We start from the raw sequence: 19,502 nt of genomic DNA on the forward strand, positions 1-19,502 counted from the left end.
GTACTGTACTGTACTGTACTACTCGACCATGCTGGTGTTGGTACTGTACTGTACTGTACTAATCTACCATGCTGGTGTTGATACTATACTGTATTATACTGTGCTAATCTACCATGCTGGTTTTGGTACTGTACTGTACTGTACTAATCTACGATGCTGGTTTTGGTACTGTAGTGTACTGTACTAATCTACCATGCTGGTGTTGGTACTATACTGTATTATACTGTACTACTCTACCATGCTGGTGTTGGTACTGCACTGTACTAATCTACCATGCTGGTGTTGGTACTGTACTGTACTAATCTACTATGCTGGTGTTGGTACTGTACTATACTGTACTAATCTACCATGCTGGTGTTGGTACTGTACTGTACTGTACTACTCTACCATCCTAGTGTTGGTACTATACTGTACTGTACTACTCTACCGTGCTGGTGTTGGTACTGTACTGTACTAATCTACCATGCTGGTGTTGGTACTGTACTATACTGTACTAATCTACCATGCTGGTGTTGGTACTGTACTGTACTGTACTACTCAACCATGCTGGTGTTGGTACTGTACTGTACTGTACTACTCAACCATGCTGGTGTTTGTACTGTACTAATCTACCATGCTGGTGTTGGTACTGTACTGTACTAATCTACCATGCTGGTGTTGGTACTGTACTATACTGTACTAATCTACCATGCTGGTGTTGGTACTGTACTGTACTGTACTACTCAACCATGCTGGTGTTGGTACTGTACTGTACTGTACTAAACTACCATGCTGGTGTTGGTACTATACTGTATTATACTGTACTACTCGACCATGCTGGTGTTGGTACTGTACTGTACTGTACTAATCTACCATACTGGTGTTGGTACTGTACTATACTGTACTAATCTACCATGCTGGTGTTGGTACTGTACTGTACTGTACTACTCGACCATGCTGGTGTTGGTACTGTACTGTACTGTACTAATCTACCATGCTGGTGTTGATACTATACTGTATTATACTGTGCTAATCTACCATGCTGGTTTTGGTACTGTACTGTACTGTACTAATCTACGATGCTGGTTTTGGTACTGTAGTGTACTGTACTAATCTACCATGCTGGTGTTGGTACTATACTGTATTATACTGTACTACTCTACCATGCTGGTGTTGGTACTGTACTGTACTAATCTACCATGCTGGTGTTGGTACTGCACTGTACTAATCTACCATGCTGGTGTTGGTACTGTACTGTACTAATCTACCATGCTGGTGTTGGTACTGTACTATACTGTACTAATCTACCATGCTGGTGTTGGTACTGTACTGTACTGTACTACTCTACCATCCTAGTGTTGGTACTATATTGTACTGTACTACTCTACCGTGCTGGTGTTGGTACTGTACTGTACTAATCTATCATGCTGGTGTTGGTACTGTACTATACTGTACTAATCTACCATGCTGGTGTTGGTACTGTACTGTACTGTACTACTCAACCATGCTGGTGTTGGTACTGTACTGTACTGTACTAATCTACCATGCTGGTGTTGGTACTATACTGTATTATACTGTACTACTCGACCATGCTGGTGTTGGTACTGTACTGTACTGTACTAATCTACCATGCTGGTGTTGGTACTATACTGTATTATACTGTACTACTCTACCATGCTGGTGTTGGTGTTGGTACTGTACTGTAGTAATCTACCATGCTGGTGTTGGTACTGTACTGTACTAATCTACCATGCTGGTGTTGGTACTGTACTGTACTAATCTACCATGCTCGTGTTGGTACTGTACTATACTGTACTAATCTACCATGCTGGTGTTGGTACTGTACTGTACTAATCTACCATGCTGGTGTTGGTACTGTACTGTACTGTACTAATCTACCATGCTGGTGTTGGTACTTTACTGTACTAACTTCCATGCTGGTGTTGGTACTGTACTGTACTGTACTAATCTACCATGCTGGTGTTGGTACTGTACTGTACTAATCTACCATGCTGGTGTTGGTACTGTACTGTACTGTACTAATCTACCATGCTGGTGTTGGTACTGTACTGTACTAATCTACCATGCTGGTGTTGGTACTATACTGTACTGTACTAATCTACCATGCTGGTGTTGGTACTATACTGTATTATACTGTACTACTCGACCATGCTGGTGTTGGTACTGTACTGTACTGTACTAATCTACCATGCTGGTGTTGGTACTGTACTATACTATACTACTCAACCATCCTAGTGTTGGTACTATACTGTACTGTACTAATCTACCATGCTGGTGTTGGTACTATACTATACTGTACTAATCTACCATGCTGGTGTTGGTACTGTACTATACTATACTACTCTACCATCCTAGTGTTGGTACTATACTGTACTGTACTAATCTACCATGCTGGTGTTGGTACTGTACTATACTATACTACTCTACCATCCTAGTGTTGGTACTATACTGTACATTACTAATCTACCATGCTGGTGTTGGTACTGTACTATACTATACTAGTCTACCATCCTAGTGTTGGTACTATACTGTACATTACTAATCTACCATGCTGGTGTTGGTACTGTACTATACTATACTACTCTACCATCCTAGTGTTGGTACTATACTGTACTGTACTAATCTACCATGCTGGTGTTGGTACTGTACTATACTATACTACTCTACCACCCTAGTGTTGGTACTATACTGTACTGTACTAATCTACCATGCTGGTGTTGGTACTATACTATACTGTACTAATCTACCATGCTGGTGTTGGTACGGTACTGTACTGTACTGTACTAATCTACCATGCTGGTGTTGGTACTGTACTGTACTGTACTAATCTACCATGCTGGTGTTGGTACTGTACTGTACTGTACTAATCTACCATGCTGGTGTTGGTACTGTACTGTACTAATCTACCATGCTGGTGTTGGTACTGTACTGTACTGTACTAATCTACCATGCTGGTGTTGGTACTGTACTTTACTGTACTACTCTACCATCCTAGTGTTGGTACTATACTGTACTGTACTACTCTACCATGCTGGTGTTGGTACTGTACTGTACTAATCTACCATGCTGGTGTTGGTACTATACTGTATTATACTGTACTACTCGACCATGCTGGTGTTGGTAATGTATTGTACTGTATTAATCTACCATGCTGGTGTTGGTACTATACTATACTGAACTAATCTACCATGCTGGTGTTGGTACTGTACTGTACTGTACTATACTAATCTACCATGCTGGTGTTGGTACTGTACTGTACTGTACTAATCTACCATGCTGGTGTTGGTACTGTACTGTACTAACTTCCATGCTGGTGTTGGTACTGTACTGTACTGTACTAATCTACCATGCTGGTGTTGGTACTGTACTGTACTAATCTACCATGCTGGTGTTGGTACTGTACTGTACTGTACTAATCTACCATGCTGGTGTTGGTACTGTACTGTACTAATCTACCATGCTGGTGTTGGTACTATACTGTACTGTACTAATCTACCATGCTGGTGTTGGTACTATACTGTATTATACTGTACTACTCGACCATGCTGGTGTTGGTACTGTACTGTACTGTACTAATCTACCATGCTGGTGTTGGTACTGTACTATACTATACTACTCAACCATCCTAGTGTTGGTACTATACTGTACTGTACTAATCTACCATGCTGGTGTTGGTACTATACTATACTGTACTAATCTACCATGCTGGTGTTGGTACTGTACTATACTATACTACTCTACCATCCTAGTGTTGGTACTATACTGTACTGTACTAATCTACCATGCTGGTGTTGGTACTGTACTATACTATACTACTCTACCATCCTAGTGTTGGTACTATACTGTACTGTACTAATCTATCATGCTGGTGTTGGTACTATACTGAATTATACTGTACTACTCGACCATGCTGGTGTTGGTACTGTACTGTACTGTACTAATCTACCATGCTGGTGTTGGTACTGTACTATACTATACTACTCAACCATCCTAGTGTTGGTACTATACTGTACTGTACTAATCTACCATGCTGGTGTTGGTACTGTATAATACTATACTACTCTACCATCCTAGTGTTGGTACTGTACTGTACATTACTAATCTACCATGCTGGTGTTGGTACTGTACTATACTATACTACTCTACCACCCTAGTGTTGGTACTATACTGTACTGTACTAATCTACCATGCTGGTGTTGGTACTATAATATACTGTACTAATCTACCATGCTGGTGTTGGTACTGTACTATACTATACTACTCTACCATCCTAGTGTTGGTACTATACTGTACTGTACTAATCTACCATGCTGGTGTTGGTACTGTACTATACTATACTACTCTACCATCCTAGTGTTGGTACTATACTGTACATTACTAATCTACCATGCTGGTGTTGGTACTGTACTATACTATACTAGTCTACCATCCTAGTGTTGGTACTATACTGTACTGTACTAATCTATCATGCTGGTGTTGGTACTATACTGAATTATACTGTACTACTCGACCATGCTGGTGTTGGTACTGTACTGTACTGTACTAATCTACCATGCTGGTGTTGGTACTGTACTATACTATACTACTCAACCATCCTAGTGTTGGTACTATACTGTACTGTACTAATCTACCATGCTGGTGTTGGTACTGTACTATACTATACTACTCTACCATCCTAGTGTTGGTACTGTACTGTACATTACTAATCTACCATGCTGGTGTTGGTACTGTACTATACTATACTACTCTACTACCCTAGTGTTGGTACTATACTGTACTGTACTAATCTACCATGCTGGTGTTGGTACTGTACTATACTATACTATACTACTCTACCATCCTAGTGTTGGTACTATACTGTACTGTACTATATTGTACTACTTGACCATGCTGGTGTTGGTACTGTACTATACTGTACTACTCGACCATGCTGGTGTTGGTACTGTACTGTACTGTACTACTCTACCATGCTAGTGTTGGTACTATACTGTACTGTACTGTACTGTACTTCTCTACCATGCTGGTGTTGATACTATACTGTACTGTACTATACTATACTACTATCCTAGTGTTGGTACTATACTGTACTGTACTAATCTACCATGCTGGTGTTGGTACTGTACTGTACTGTACTACTCAACCATGCTGGTGTTTGTACTGTACTAATCTACCATGCTGGTGTTGGTACTGTACTGTACTAATCTACCATGCTGGTGTTGGTACTGTACTATACTGTACTAATCTACCATGCTGGTGTTGGTACTGTACTGTACTGTACTACTCAACCATGCTGGTGTTGGTACTGTACTGTACTGTACTAATCTACCATGCTGGTGTTGGTACTATACTGTATTATACTGTACTACTCGACCATGCTGGTGTTGGTACTGTACTGTACTGTACTAATCTACCATACTGGTGTTGGTACTGTACTATACTGTACTAATCTACCATGCTGGTGTTGGTACTGTACTGTACTGTACTACTCGACCATGCTGGTGTTGGTACTGTACTGTACTGTACTAATCTACCATGCTGGTGTTGATACTATACTGTATTATACTGTGCTAATCTACCATGCTGGTTTTGGTACTGTACTGTACTGTACTAATCTACGATGCTGGTTTTGGTACTGTAGTGTACTGTACTAATCTACCATGCTGGTGTTGGTACTATACTGTATTATACTGTACTACTCTACCATGCTGGTGTTGGTACTGCACTGTACTAATCTACCATGCTGGTGTTGGTACTGTACTGTACTAATCTACTATGCTGGTGTTGGTACTGTACTATACTGTACTAATCTACCATGCTGGTGTTGGTACTGTACTGTACTGTACTACTCTACCATCCTAGTGTTGGTACTATACTGTACTGTACTACTCTACCGTGCTGGTGTTGGTACTGTACTGTACTAATCTACCATGCTGGTGTTGGTACTGTACTATACTGTACTAATCTACCATGCTGGTGTTGGTACTGTACTGTACTGTACTACTCAACCATGCTGGTGTTGGTACTGTACTGTACTGTACTACTCAACCATGCTGGTGTTTGTACTGTACTAATCTACCATGCTGGTGTTGGTACTGTACTGTACTAATCTACCATGCTGGTGTTGGTACTGTACTATACTGTACTAATCTACCATGCTGGTGTTGGTACTGTACTGTACTGTACTACTCAACCATGCTGGTGTTGGTACTGTACTGTACTGTACTAAACTACCATGCTGGTGTTGGTACTATACTGTATTATACTGTACTACTCGACCATGCTGGTGTTGGTACTGTACTGTACTGTACTAATCTACCATACTGGTGTTGGTACTGTACTATACTGTACTAATCTACCATGCTGGTGTTGGTACTGTACTGTACTGTACTACTCGACCATGCTGGTGTTGGTACTGTACTGTACTGTACTAATCTACCATGCTGGTGTTGATACTATACTGTATTATACTGTGCTAATCTACCATGCTGGTTTTGGTACTGTACTGTACTGTACTAATCTACGATGCTGGTTTTGGTACTGTAGTGTACTGTACTAATCTACCATGCTGGTGTTGGTACTATACTGTATTATACTGTACTACTCTACCATGCTGGTGTTGGTACTGTACTGTACTAATCTACCATGCTGGTGTTGGTACTGCACTGTACTAATCTACCATGCTGGTGTTGGTACTGTACTGTACTAATCTACCATGCTGGTGTTGGTACTGTACTATACTGTACTAATCTACCATGCTGGTGTTGGTACTGTACTGTACTGTACTACTCTACCATCCTAGTGTTGGTACTATATTGTACTGTACTACTCTACCGTGCTGGTGTTGGTACTGTACTGTACTAATCTATCATGCTGGTGTTGGTACTGTACTATACTGTACTAATCTACCATGCTGGTGTTGGTACTGTACTGTACTGTACTACTCAACCATGCTGGTGTTGGTACTGTACTGTACTGTACTAATCTACCATGCTGGTGTTGGTACTATACTGTATTATACTGTACTACTCGACCATGCTGGTGTTGGTACTGTACTGTACTGTACTAATCTACCATGCTGGTGTTGGTACTATACTGTATTATACTGTACTACTCTACCATGCTGGTGTTGGTGTTGGTACTGTACTGTAGTAATCTACCATGCTGGTGTTGGTACTGTACTGTACTAATCTACCATGCTGGTGTTGGTACTGTACTGTACTAATCTACCATGCTCGTGTTGGTACTGTACTATACTGTACTAATCTACCATGCTGGTGTTGGTACTGTACTGTACTAATCTACCATGCTGGTGTTGGTACTGTACTGTACTGTACTAATCTACCATGCTGGTGTTGGTACTGTACTGTACTAACTTCCATGCTGGTGTTGGTACTGTACTGTACTGTACTAATCTACCATGCTGGTGTTGGTACTGTACTGTACTAATCTACCATGCTGGTGTTGGTACTGTACTGTACTGTACTAATCTACCATGCTGGTGTTGGTACTGTACTGTACTAATCTACCATGCTGGTGTTGGTACTATACTGTACTGTACTAATCTACCATGCTGGTGTTGGTACTATACTGTATTATACTGTACTACTCGACCATGCTGGTGTTGGTACTGTACTGTACTGTACTAATCTACCATGCTGGTGTTGGTACTGTACTATACTATACTACTCAACCATCCTAGTGTTGGTACTATACTGTACTGTACTAATCTACCATGCTGGTGTTGGTACTATACTATACTGTACTAATCTACCATGCTGGTGTTGGTACTGTACTATACTATACTACTCTACCATCCTAGTGTTGGTACTATACTGTACTGTACTAATCTACCATGCTGGTGTTGGTACTGTACTATACTATACTACTCTACCATCCTAGTGTTGGTACTATACTGTACATTACTAATCTACCATGCTGGTGTTGGTACTGTACTATACTATACTAGTCTACCATCCTAGTGTTGGTACTATACTGTACATTACTAATCTACCATGCTGGTGTTGGTACTGTACTATACTATACTACTCTACCATCCTAGTGTTGGTACTATACTGTACTGTACTAATCTATCATGCTGGTGTTGGTACTATACTGAATTATACTGTACTACTCGACCATGCTGGTGTTGGTAATGTACTGTACTGTACTAATCTACCATGCTGGTGTTGGTACTGTACTATTCTATACTACTCAACCATCCTAGTGTTGGTACTGTACTGTACTGTACTACTCGACCATGCTGGTGTTGGTACTGTACTGTACTGTACTAATCTACCATGCTGGTGTTGATACTATACTGTATTATACTGTGCTAATCTACCATGCTGGTTTTGGTACTGTACTGTACTGTACTAATCTACGATGCTGGTTTTGGTACTGTAGTGTACTGTACTAATCTACCATGCTGGTGTTGGTACTATACTGTATTATACTGTACTACTCTACCATGCTGGTGTTGGTACTGTACTGTACTAATCTACCATGCTGGTGTTGGTACTGCACTGTACTAATCTACCATGCTGGTGTTGGTACTGTACTGTACTAATCTACCATGCTGGTGTTGGTACTGTACTATACTGTACTAATCTACCATGCTGGTGTTGGTACTGTACTGTACTGTACTACTCTACCATCCTAGTGTTGGTACTATATTGTACTGTACTACTCTACCGTGCTGGTGTTGGTACTGTACTGTACTGTACTAATCTATCATGCTGGTGTTGGTACTGTACTATACTGTACTAATCTACCATGCTGGTGTTGGTACTGTACTGTACTGTACTACTCAACCATGCTGGTGTTGGTACTGTACTGTACTGTACTAATCTACCATGCTGGTGTTGGTACTATACTGTATTATACTGTACTACTCGACCATGCTGGTGTTGGTACTGTACTGTACTGTACTAATCTACCATGCTGGTGTTGGTACTATACTGTATTATACTGTACTACTCTACCATGCTGGTGTTGGTGTTGGTACTGTACTGTAGTAATCTACCATGCTGGTGTTGGTACTGTACTGTACTAATCTACCATGCTGGTGTTGGTACTGTACTGTACTAATCTACCATGCTCGTGTTGGTACTGTACTATAGTGTACTAATCTACCATGCTGGTGTTGGTACTGTACTGTACTAATCTACCATGCTGGTGTTGGTACTGTACTGTACTGTACTAATCTACCATGCTGGTGTTGGTACTGTACTGTACTAACTTCCATGCTGGTGTTGGTACTGTACTGTACTGTACTAATCTACCATGCTGGTGTTGGTACTGTACTGTACTAATCTACCATGCTGGTGTTGGTACTGTACTGTACTGTACTAATCTACCATGCTGGTGTTGGTACTGTACTGTACTAATCTACCATGCTGGTGTTGGTACTATACTGTACTGTACTAATCTACCATGCTGGTGTTGGTACTATACTGTATTATACTGTACTACTCGACCATGCTGGTGTTGGTACTGTACTGTACTGTACTAATCTACCATGCTGGTGTTGGTACTGTACTATACTATACTACTCAACCATCCTAGTGTTGGTACTATACTGTACTGTACTAATCTACCATGCTGGTGTTGGTACTATACTATACTGTACTAATCTACCATGCTGGTGTTGGTACTGTACTATACTATACTACTCTACCATCCTAGTGTTGGTACTATACTGTACTGTACTAATCTACCATGCTGGTGTTGGTACTGTACTATACTATACTACTCTACCATCCTAGTGTTGGTACTATACTGTACATTACCTATCTACCATGCTGGTGTTGGTACTGTACTATACTATACTAGTCTACCATCCTAGTGTTGGTACTATACTGTACATTACTAATCTACCATGCTGGTGTTGGTACTGTACTATACTATACTACTCTACCATCCTAGTGTTGGTACTATACTGTACTGTACTAATCTATCATGCTGGTGTTGGTACTATACTGAATTATACTGTACTACTCGACCATGCTGGTGTTGGTAATGTACTGTACTGTACTAATCTACCATGCTGGTGTTGGTACTGTACTATTCTATACTACTCAACCATCCTAGTGTTGGTACTATACTGTACTGTACTAATCTACCATGCTGGTGTTGGTACTGTATAATACTATACTACTCTACCATCCTAGTGTTGGTACTGTACTGTACATTACTAATCTACCATGCTGGTGTTGGTACTGTACTATACTATACTACTCTACCACCCTAGTGTTGGTACTATACTGTACTGTACTAATCTACCATGCTGGTGTTGGTACTATACTATACTGTACTAATCTACCATGCTGGTGTTGGTACTGTACTATACTATACTACTCTACCATCCTAGTGTTGGTACTATACTGTACTGTACTAATCTACCATGCTGGTGTTGGTACTGTACTATACTATACTACTCTACCATCCTAGTGTTGGTACTGTACTGTACATTACTAATCTACCATGCTGGTGTTGGTACTGTACTATACTATACTACTCTACCACCCTAGTGTTGGTACTATACTGTACTGTACTAATCTACCATGCTGGTGTTGGTACTGTACTATACTATACTACTCTACCATCCTAGTGTTGGTACTGTACTGTACATTACTAATCTACCATGCTGGTGTTGGTACTGTACTATACTATACTACTCTACCACCCTAGTGTTGGTACTATACTGTACTGTACTAATCTACCATGCTGGTGTTGGTACTGTACTATACTATACTATACTACTCTACCATCCTAGTGTTGGTACTATACTGTACTGTACTATACTGTACTACTTGACCATGCTGGTGTTGGTACTGTACTATACTGTACTACTCGACCATGCTGGTGTTGGTACTGTACTGTACTGTACTACTCTACCATGCTAGTGTTGGTACTATACTGTACTGTACTGTACTGTACTTCTCTACCATGCTGGTGTTGGTACTATACTGTACTGTACTATACTATACTACTATCCTAGTGTTGGTACTATACTGTACTGTACTAATCTACCATGCTGGTGTTGGTACTGTACTGTACTGTACTACTCAACCATGCTGGTGTTTGTACTGTACTAATCTACCATGCTGGTGTTGGTACTGTACTGTACTAATCTACCATGCTGGTGTTGGTACTGTACTATACTGTACTAATCTACCATGCTGGTGTTGGTACTGTACTGTACTGTACTACTCAACCATGCTGGTGTTGGTACTGTACTGTACTGTACTAATCTACCATGCTGGTGTTGGTACTATACTGTATTATACTGTACTACTCGACCATGCTGGTGTTGGTACTGTACTGTACTGTACTAATCTACCATACTGGTGTTGGTACTGTACTATACTGTACTAATCTACCATGCTGGTGTTGGTACTGTACTGTACTGTACGACTCGACCATGCTGGTGTTGGTACTGTACTGTACTGTACTAATCTACCATGCTGGTGTTGATACTATACTGTATTATACTGTGCTAATCTACCATGCTGGTTTTGGTACTGTACTGTACTGTACTAATCTACGATGCTGGTTTTGGTACTGTAGTGTACTGTACTAATCTACCATGCTGGTGTTGGTACTATACTGTATTATACTGTACTACTCTACCATGCTGGTGTTGGTACTGCACTGTACTAATCTACCATGCTGGTGTTGGTACTGTACTGTACTAATCTACCATGCTGGTGTTGGTACTGTACTATACTGTACTAATCTACCATGCTGGTGTTGGTACTGTACTGTACTACTCGACCATGCTGGTGTTGGTACTGTACTGTACTGTACTAATCTACCATGCTGGTGTTGATACTATACTGTATTATACTGTGCTAATCTACCATGCTGGTTTTGGTACTGTACTGTACTGTACTAATCTACGATGCTGGTTTTGGTACTGTAGTGTACTGTACTAATCTACCATGCTGGTGTTGGTACTATACTGTATTATACTGTACTACTCTACCATGCTGGTGTTGGTACTGTACTGTACTAATCTACCATGCTGGTGTTGGTACTGCACTGTACTAATCTACCATGCTGGTGTTGGTACTGTACTGTACTAATCTACCATGCTGGTGTTGGTACTGTACTATACTGTACTAATCTACCATGCTGGTGTTGGTACTGTACTGTACTGTACTACTCTACCATCCTAGTGTTGGTACTATATTGTACTGTACTACTCTACCGTGCTGGTGTTGGTACTGTACTGTACTAATCTATCATGCTGGTGTTGGTACTGTACTATACTGTACTAATCTACCATGCTGGTGTTGGTACTGTACTGTACTGTACTACTCAACCATGCTGGTGTTGGTACTGTACTGTACTGTACTAATCTACCATGCTGGTGTTGGTACTATACTGTATTATACTGTACTACTCGACCATGCTGGTGTTGGTACTGTACTGTACTGTACTAATCTACCATGCTGGTGTTGGTACTATACTGTATTATACTGTACTACTCTACCATGCTGGTGTTGGTGTTGGTACTGTACTGTAGTAATCTACCATGCTGGTGTTGGTACTGTACTGTACTAATCTACCATGCTGGTGTTGGTACTGTACTGTACTAATCTACCATGCTCGTGTTGGTACTGTACTATACTGTACTAATCTACCATGCTGGTGTTGGTACTGTACTGTACTAATCTACCATGCTGGTGTTGGTACTGTACTGTACTGTACTAATCTACCATGCTGGTGTTGGTACTGTACTGTACTAACTTCCATGCTGGTGTTGGTACTGTACTGTACTGTACTAATCTACCATGCTGGTGTTGGTACTGTACTGTACTAATCTACCATGCTGGTGTTGGTACTGTACTGTACTGTACTAATCTACCATGCTGGTGTTGGTACTGTACTGTACTAATCTACCATGCTGGTGTTGGTACTATACTGTACTGTACTAATCTACCATGCTGGTGTTGGTACTATACTGTATTATACTGTACTACTCGACCATGCTGGTGTTGGTACTGTACTGTACTAATCTACCATGCTGGTGTTGGTACTGTACTATACTATACTACTCAACCATCCTAGTGTTGGTACTATACTGTACTGTACTAATCTACCATGCTGGTGTTGGTACTATACTATACTGTACTAATCTACCATGCTGGTGTTGGTACTGTACTATACTATACTACTCTACCATCCTAGTGTTGGTACTATACTGTACTGTACTAATCTACCATGCTGGTGTTGGTACTGTACTATACTATACTACTCTACCATCCTAGTGTTGGTACTATACTGTACATTACTAATCTACCATGCTGGTGTTGGTACTGTACTATACTATACTAGTCTACCATCCTAGTGTTGGTACTATACTGTACATTACTAATCTACCATGCTGGTGTTGGTACTGTACTATACTATACTACTCTACCATCCTAGTGTTGGTACTATACTGTACTGTACTAATCTATCATGCTGGTGTTGGTACTATACTGAATTATACTGTACTACTCGACCATGCTGGTGTTGGTAATGTACTGTACTGTACTAATCTACCATGCTGGTGTTGGTACTGTACTATTCTATACTACTCAACCATCCTAGTGTTGGTACTACGTACTGCCTCCAGCGGGTGGACGTACTACACTCTACCATCCTAGTGTTGGTACTGTACTGTACATTACTAATCTACCATGCTGGTGTTGGTACTGTACTATACTATACTACTCTACCACCCTAGTGTTGGTACTATACTGTACTGTACTAATCTACCATGCTGGTGTTGGTACTATACTATACTGTACTAATCTACCATGCTGGTGTTGGTACTGTACTATACTATACTACTCTACCATCCTAGTGTTGGTACTATACTGTACTGTACTAATCTACCATGCTGGTGTTGGTACTGTACTATACTATACTACTCTACCATCCTAGTGTTGGTACTGTACTGTACATTACTAATCTACCATGCTGGTGTTGGTACTGTACTATACTATACTACTCTACCACCCTAGTGTTGGTACTATACTGTACTGTACTAATCTACCATGCTGGTGTTGGTACTGTACTATACTATACTACTCTACCATCCTAGTGTTGGTACTGTACTGTACATTACTAATCTACCATGCTGGTGTTGGTACTGTACTATACTATACTACTCTACCACCCTAGTGTTGGTACTAAACTGTACTGTACTAATCTACCATGCTGGTGTTGGTACTGTACTATACTATACTATACTACTCTACCATCCTAGTGTTGGTACTATACTGTACTGTACTATACTGTACTACTTGACCATGCTGGTGTTGGTACTGTACTATACTGTACTACTCGACCATGCTGGTGTTGGTACTGTACTGTACTGTACTACTCTACCATGCTAGTGTTGGTACTATACTGTACTGTACTGTACTGTACTTCTCTACCATGCTGGTGTTGGTACTATACTGTACTGTACTATACTATACTACTATCCTAGTGTTGGTACTATACTGTACTGTACTAATCTACCATGCTGGTGTTGGTACTGTACTGTACTGTACTACTCAACCATGCTGGTGTTTGTACTGTACTAATCTACCATGCTGGTGTTGGTACTGTACTGTACTAATCTACCATGCTGGTGTTGGTACTGTACTATACTGTACTAATCTACCATGCTGGTGTTGGTACTGTACTGTACTGTACTACTCAACCATGCTGGTGTTGGTACTGTACTGTACTGTACTAATCTACCATGCTGGTGTTGGTACTATACTGTATTATACTGTACTACTCGACCATGCTGGTGTTGGTACTGTACTGTACTGTACTAATCTACCATACTGGTGTTGGTACTGTACTATACTGTACTAATCTACCATGCTGGTGTTGGTACTGTACTGTACTGTACGACTCGACCATGCTGGTGTTGGTACTGTACTGTACTGTACTAATCTACCATGCTGGTGTTGATACTATACTGTATTATACTGTGCTAATCTACCATGCTGGTTTTGGTACTGTACTGTACTGTACTAATCTACGATGCTGGTTTTGGTACTGTAGTGTACTGTACTAATCTACCATGCTGGTGTTGGTACTATACTGTATTATACTGTACTACTCTACCATGCTGGTGTTGGTACTGCACTGTACTAATCTACCATGCTGGTGTTGGTACTGTACTGTACTAATCTACCATGCTGGTGTTGGTACTGTACTATACTGTACTAATCTACCATGCTGGTGTTGGTACTGTACTGTACTGTACTACTCTACCATCCTAGTGTTGGTACTATACTGTACTGTACTACTCTACCGTGCTGGTGTTGGTACTGTACTGTACTAATCTACCATGCTGGTGTTGGTACTGTACTATACTGTACTAATCTACCATGCTGGTGTTGGTACTGTACTGTACTGTACTGTACTACTCAACCATGCTGGTGTTGGTACTGTACTGTAATGTACTACTCAACCATGCTGGTGTTTGTACTGTACTAATCTACCATGCTGGTGTTGGTACTGTACTGTACTAATCTACCATGCTGGTGTTGGTACTGTACTATACTGTACTAATCTACCATGCTGGTGTTGGTACTGTACTGTACTGTACTACTCAACCATGCTGGTGTTGGTACTGTACTGTACTGTACTAAACTACCATGCTGGTGTTGGTACTATACTGTATTATACTGTACTACTCGACCATGCTGGTGTTGGTACTGTACTGTACTGTACTAATCTACCATACTGGTGTTGGTACTGTACTATACTGTACTAATCTACCATGCTGGTGTTGGTACTGTACTGTACTGTACTACTCGACCATGCTGGTGTTGGTACTGTACTGTACTGTACTAATCTACCATGCTGGTGTTGATACTATACTGTATTATACTGTGCTAATCTACCATGCTGGTTTTGGTACTGTACTGTACTGTACTAATCTACCATGCTGGTGTTGGTACTATACTGTATTATACTGTACTAATCTACCATGCTGGTGTTGGTACTGCACTGTACTAATCTACCATGCTGGTGTTGGTACTGTACTGTACTAATCTACCATGCTGGTGTTGGTACTGTACTATACTGTACTAATCTACCATGCTGGTGTTGGTACTGTACTGTACTGTACTACTCTACCATCCTAGTGTTGGTACTATACTGTACTGTACTACTCTACCGTGCTGGTGTTGGTACTGTACTGTACTAATCTACCATGCTGGTGTTGGTACTGTACTATACTGTACTAATCTACCATGCTGGTGTTGGTACTGTACTGTACTGTACTACTCAACCATGCTGGTGTTGGTACTGTACTGTACTGTACTAATCTACCATGCTGGTGTTGGTACTATACTGTATTATACTGTACTACTCGACCATGCTGGTGTTGGTACTGTACTGTACTGTACTAATCTACCATGCTGGTGTTGGTACTATACTGTATTATACTGTACTACTCTACCATGCTGGTGTTGGTGTTGGTACTGTACTGTAGTAATCTACCATGCTGGTGTTGGTACTGTACTGTACTAATCTACCATGCTGGTGTTGGTACTGTACTGTACTAATCTACCATGCTCGTGTTGGTACTGTACTATACTGTACTAATCTACCATGCTGGTGTTGGTACTGTACTGTACTAATCTACCATGCTGGTGTTGGTACTGTACTGTACTGTACTAATCTACCATGCTGGTGTTGGTACTGTACTGTACTAACTTCCATGCTGGTGTTGGTACTGTACTGTACTGTACTAATCTACCATGCTGGTGTTGGTACTGTACTGTACTAATCTACCATGCTGGTGTTGGTACTGTACTGTACTGTACTAATCTACCATGCTGGTGTTGGTACTGTACTGTACTAATCTACCATGCTGGTGTTGGTACTATACTGTACTGTACTAATCTACCATGCTGGTGTTGGTACTATACTGTATTATACTGTACTACTCGACCATGCTGGTGTTGGTACTGTACTGTACTGTACTAATCTACCATGCTGGTGTTGGTACTGTACTATACTATACTACTCAACCATCCTAGTGTTGGTACTATACTGTACTGTACTAATCTACCATGCTGGTGTTGGTACTATACTATACTGTACTAATCTACCATGCTGGTGTTGGTACTGTACTATACTATACTACTCTACCATCCTAGTGTTGGTACTATACTGTACTGTACTAATCTACCATGCTGGTGTTGGTACTGTACTATACTATACTACTCTACCATCCTAGTGTTGGTACAATACTGTACATTACTAATCTACCATGCTGGTGTTGGTACTGTACTATACTATACTAGTCTACCATCCTAGTGTTGGTACTATACTGTACATTACTAATCTACCATGCTGGTGTTGGTACTGTACTATACTATACTACTCTACCATCCTAGTGTTGGTACTATACTGTACTGTACTAATCTATCATGCTGGTGTTGGTACTATACTGAATTATACTGTACTACTCGACCATGCTGGTGTTGGTAATGTACTGTACTGTACTAATCTACCATGCTGGTGTTGGTACTGTACTATTCTATACTACTCAACCATCCTAGTGTTGGTACTATACTGTACTGTACTAATCTACCATGCTGGTGTTGGTACTGTATAATACTATACTACTCTACCATCCTAGTGTTGGTACTGTACTGTACATTACTAATCTACCATGCTGGTGTTGGTACTGTACTATACTATACTACTCTACCACCCTAGTGTTGGTACTATACTGTACTGTACTAATCTACCATGCTGGTGTTGGTACTGTACTATACTATACTACTCTACCATCCTAGTGTTGGTACTGTACTGTACATTACTAATCTACCATGCTGGTGTTGGTACTGTACTATACTATACTACTCTACCACCCTAGTGTTGGTACTATACTGTACTGTACTAATCTACCATGCTGGTGTTGGTACTATACTATACTGTACTAATCTACCATGCTGGTGTTGGTACTGTACTATACTATACTACTCTACCATCCTAGTGTTGGTACTATACTGTACATTACTAATCTACCATGCTGTTGTTGGTACTGTACTATACTATACTAGTCTACCATCCTAGTGTTGGTACTATACTGTACTGTACTAATCTACCATGCTGGTGTTGGTACTGTACTATACTATACTACTCTACCACCCTAGTGTTGGTACTATACTGTACTGTACTAATCTACCATGCTGGTGTTGGTACTATACTATACTGTACTAATCTACCATGCTGGTGTTGGTACTGTACTATACTATACTACTCTACCATCCTAGTGTTGGTACTATACTGTACATTACTAATCTACCATGCTGTTGTTGGTACTGTACTATACTATACTAATCTACCATCCTAGTGTTGGTACTATACTGTACTGTACTAATCTATCATGCTGGTGTTGGTACTATACTGAATTATACTGTACTACTCGACCATGCTGGTGTTGGTACTGTACTGTACTGTACTAATCTACCATGCTGGTGTTGGTACTGTACTATACTATACTACTCAACCATCCTAGTGTTGGTACTATACTGTACTGTACTAATCTACCATGCTGGTGTTGGTACTGTACTATACTATACTACTCTACCATCCTAGTGTTGGTACTGTACTGTACATTACTAATCTACCATGCTGGTGTTGGTACTGTACTATACTATACTACTCTACCACCCTAGTGTTGGTACTATACTGTACTGTACTAATCTACCATGCTGGTGTTGGTACTGTACTATACTATACTATACTACTCTACCATCCTAGTGTTGGTACTATACTGTACTGTACTATACTGTACTACTTGACCATGCTGGTGTTGGTACTGTACTATACTGTACTACTCGACCATGCTGGTGTTGGTACTGTACTGTACTGTACTACTCTACCATGCTAGTGTTGGTACTATACTGTACTGTACTGTACTTCTCTACCATGCTGGTGTTGGTACTATACTGTACTGTACTATACTATACTACTATCCTAGTGTTGGTACTATACTGTACTGTACTAATCTACCATGCTGGTGTTGGTACTGTACTATACTATACTACTCTACCATTCTAGTGTTGGTACTATACTGTACTATACTGTACTACTCGACCATGCTGGTGTTGGTACTGTACTGTACTGTACTACTCTACCATGCTGGTGTTGGTACTATACTATACTGTACTACTCTACCATGCTGGTGTTGGTACTATACTGTACTGTACTATACTATACTACTCTACCATCCGAGTGTTGGTACTATACTGTACTGTACTAGTCTACCATGCTGGTGTTGGTACTGTACTATACTATACTACTCTACCATCCTAGTGTTGGTACTATACTGTACTATACTGTACTACTCGACCATGCTGGTGTTGGTACAGTACTGTACTGTACTACTCAACCATGCTGGTATTGGTACTATACTGCACTGTACTACTCTACCATCCTAGTGTTGGTACAGTACTGTACTGTACTGTACTGTACTACTCTAC

The sequence above is a fragment of the Salmo salar genome, chromosome 03 (assembly GCF_965601325.2).
Source record: "Salmo salar chromosome 03, fSalSal1, whole genome shotgun sequence".
Taxonomy (NCBI): Eukaryota; Metazoa; Chordata; class Actinopteri; order Salmoniformes; family Salmonidae; genus Salmo; species Salmo salar.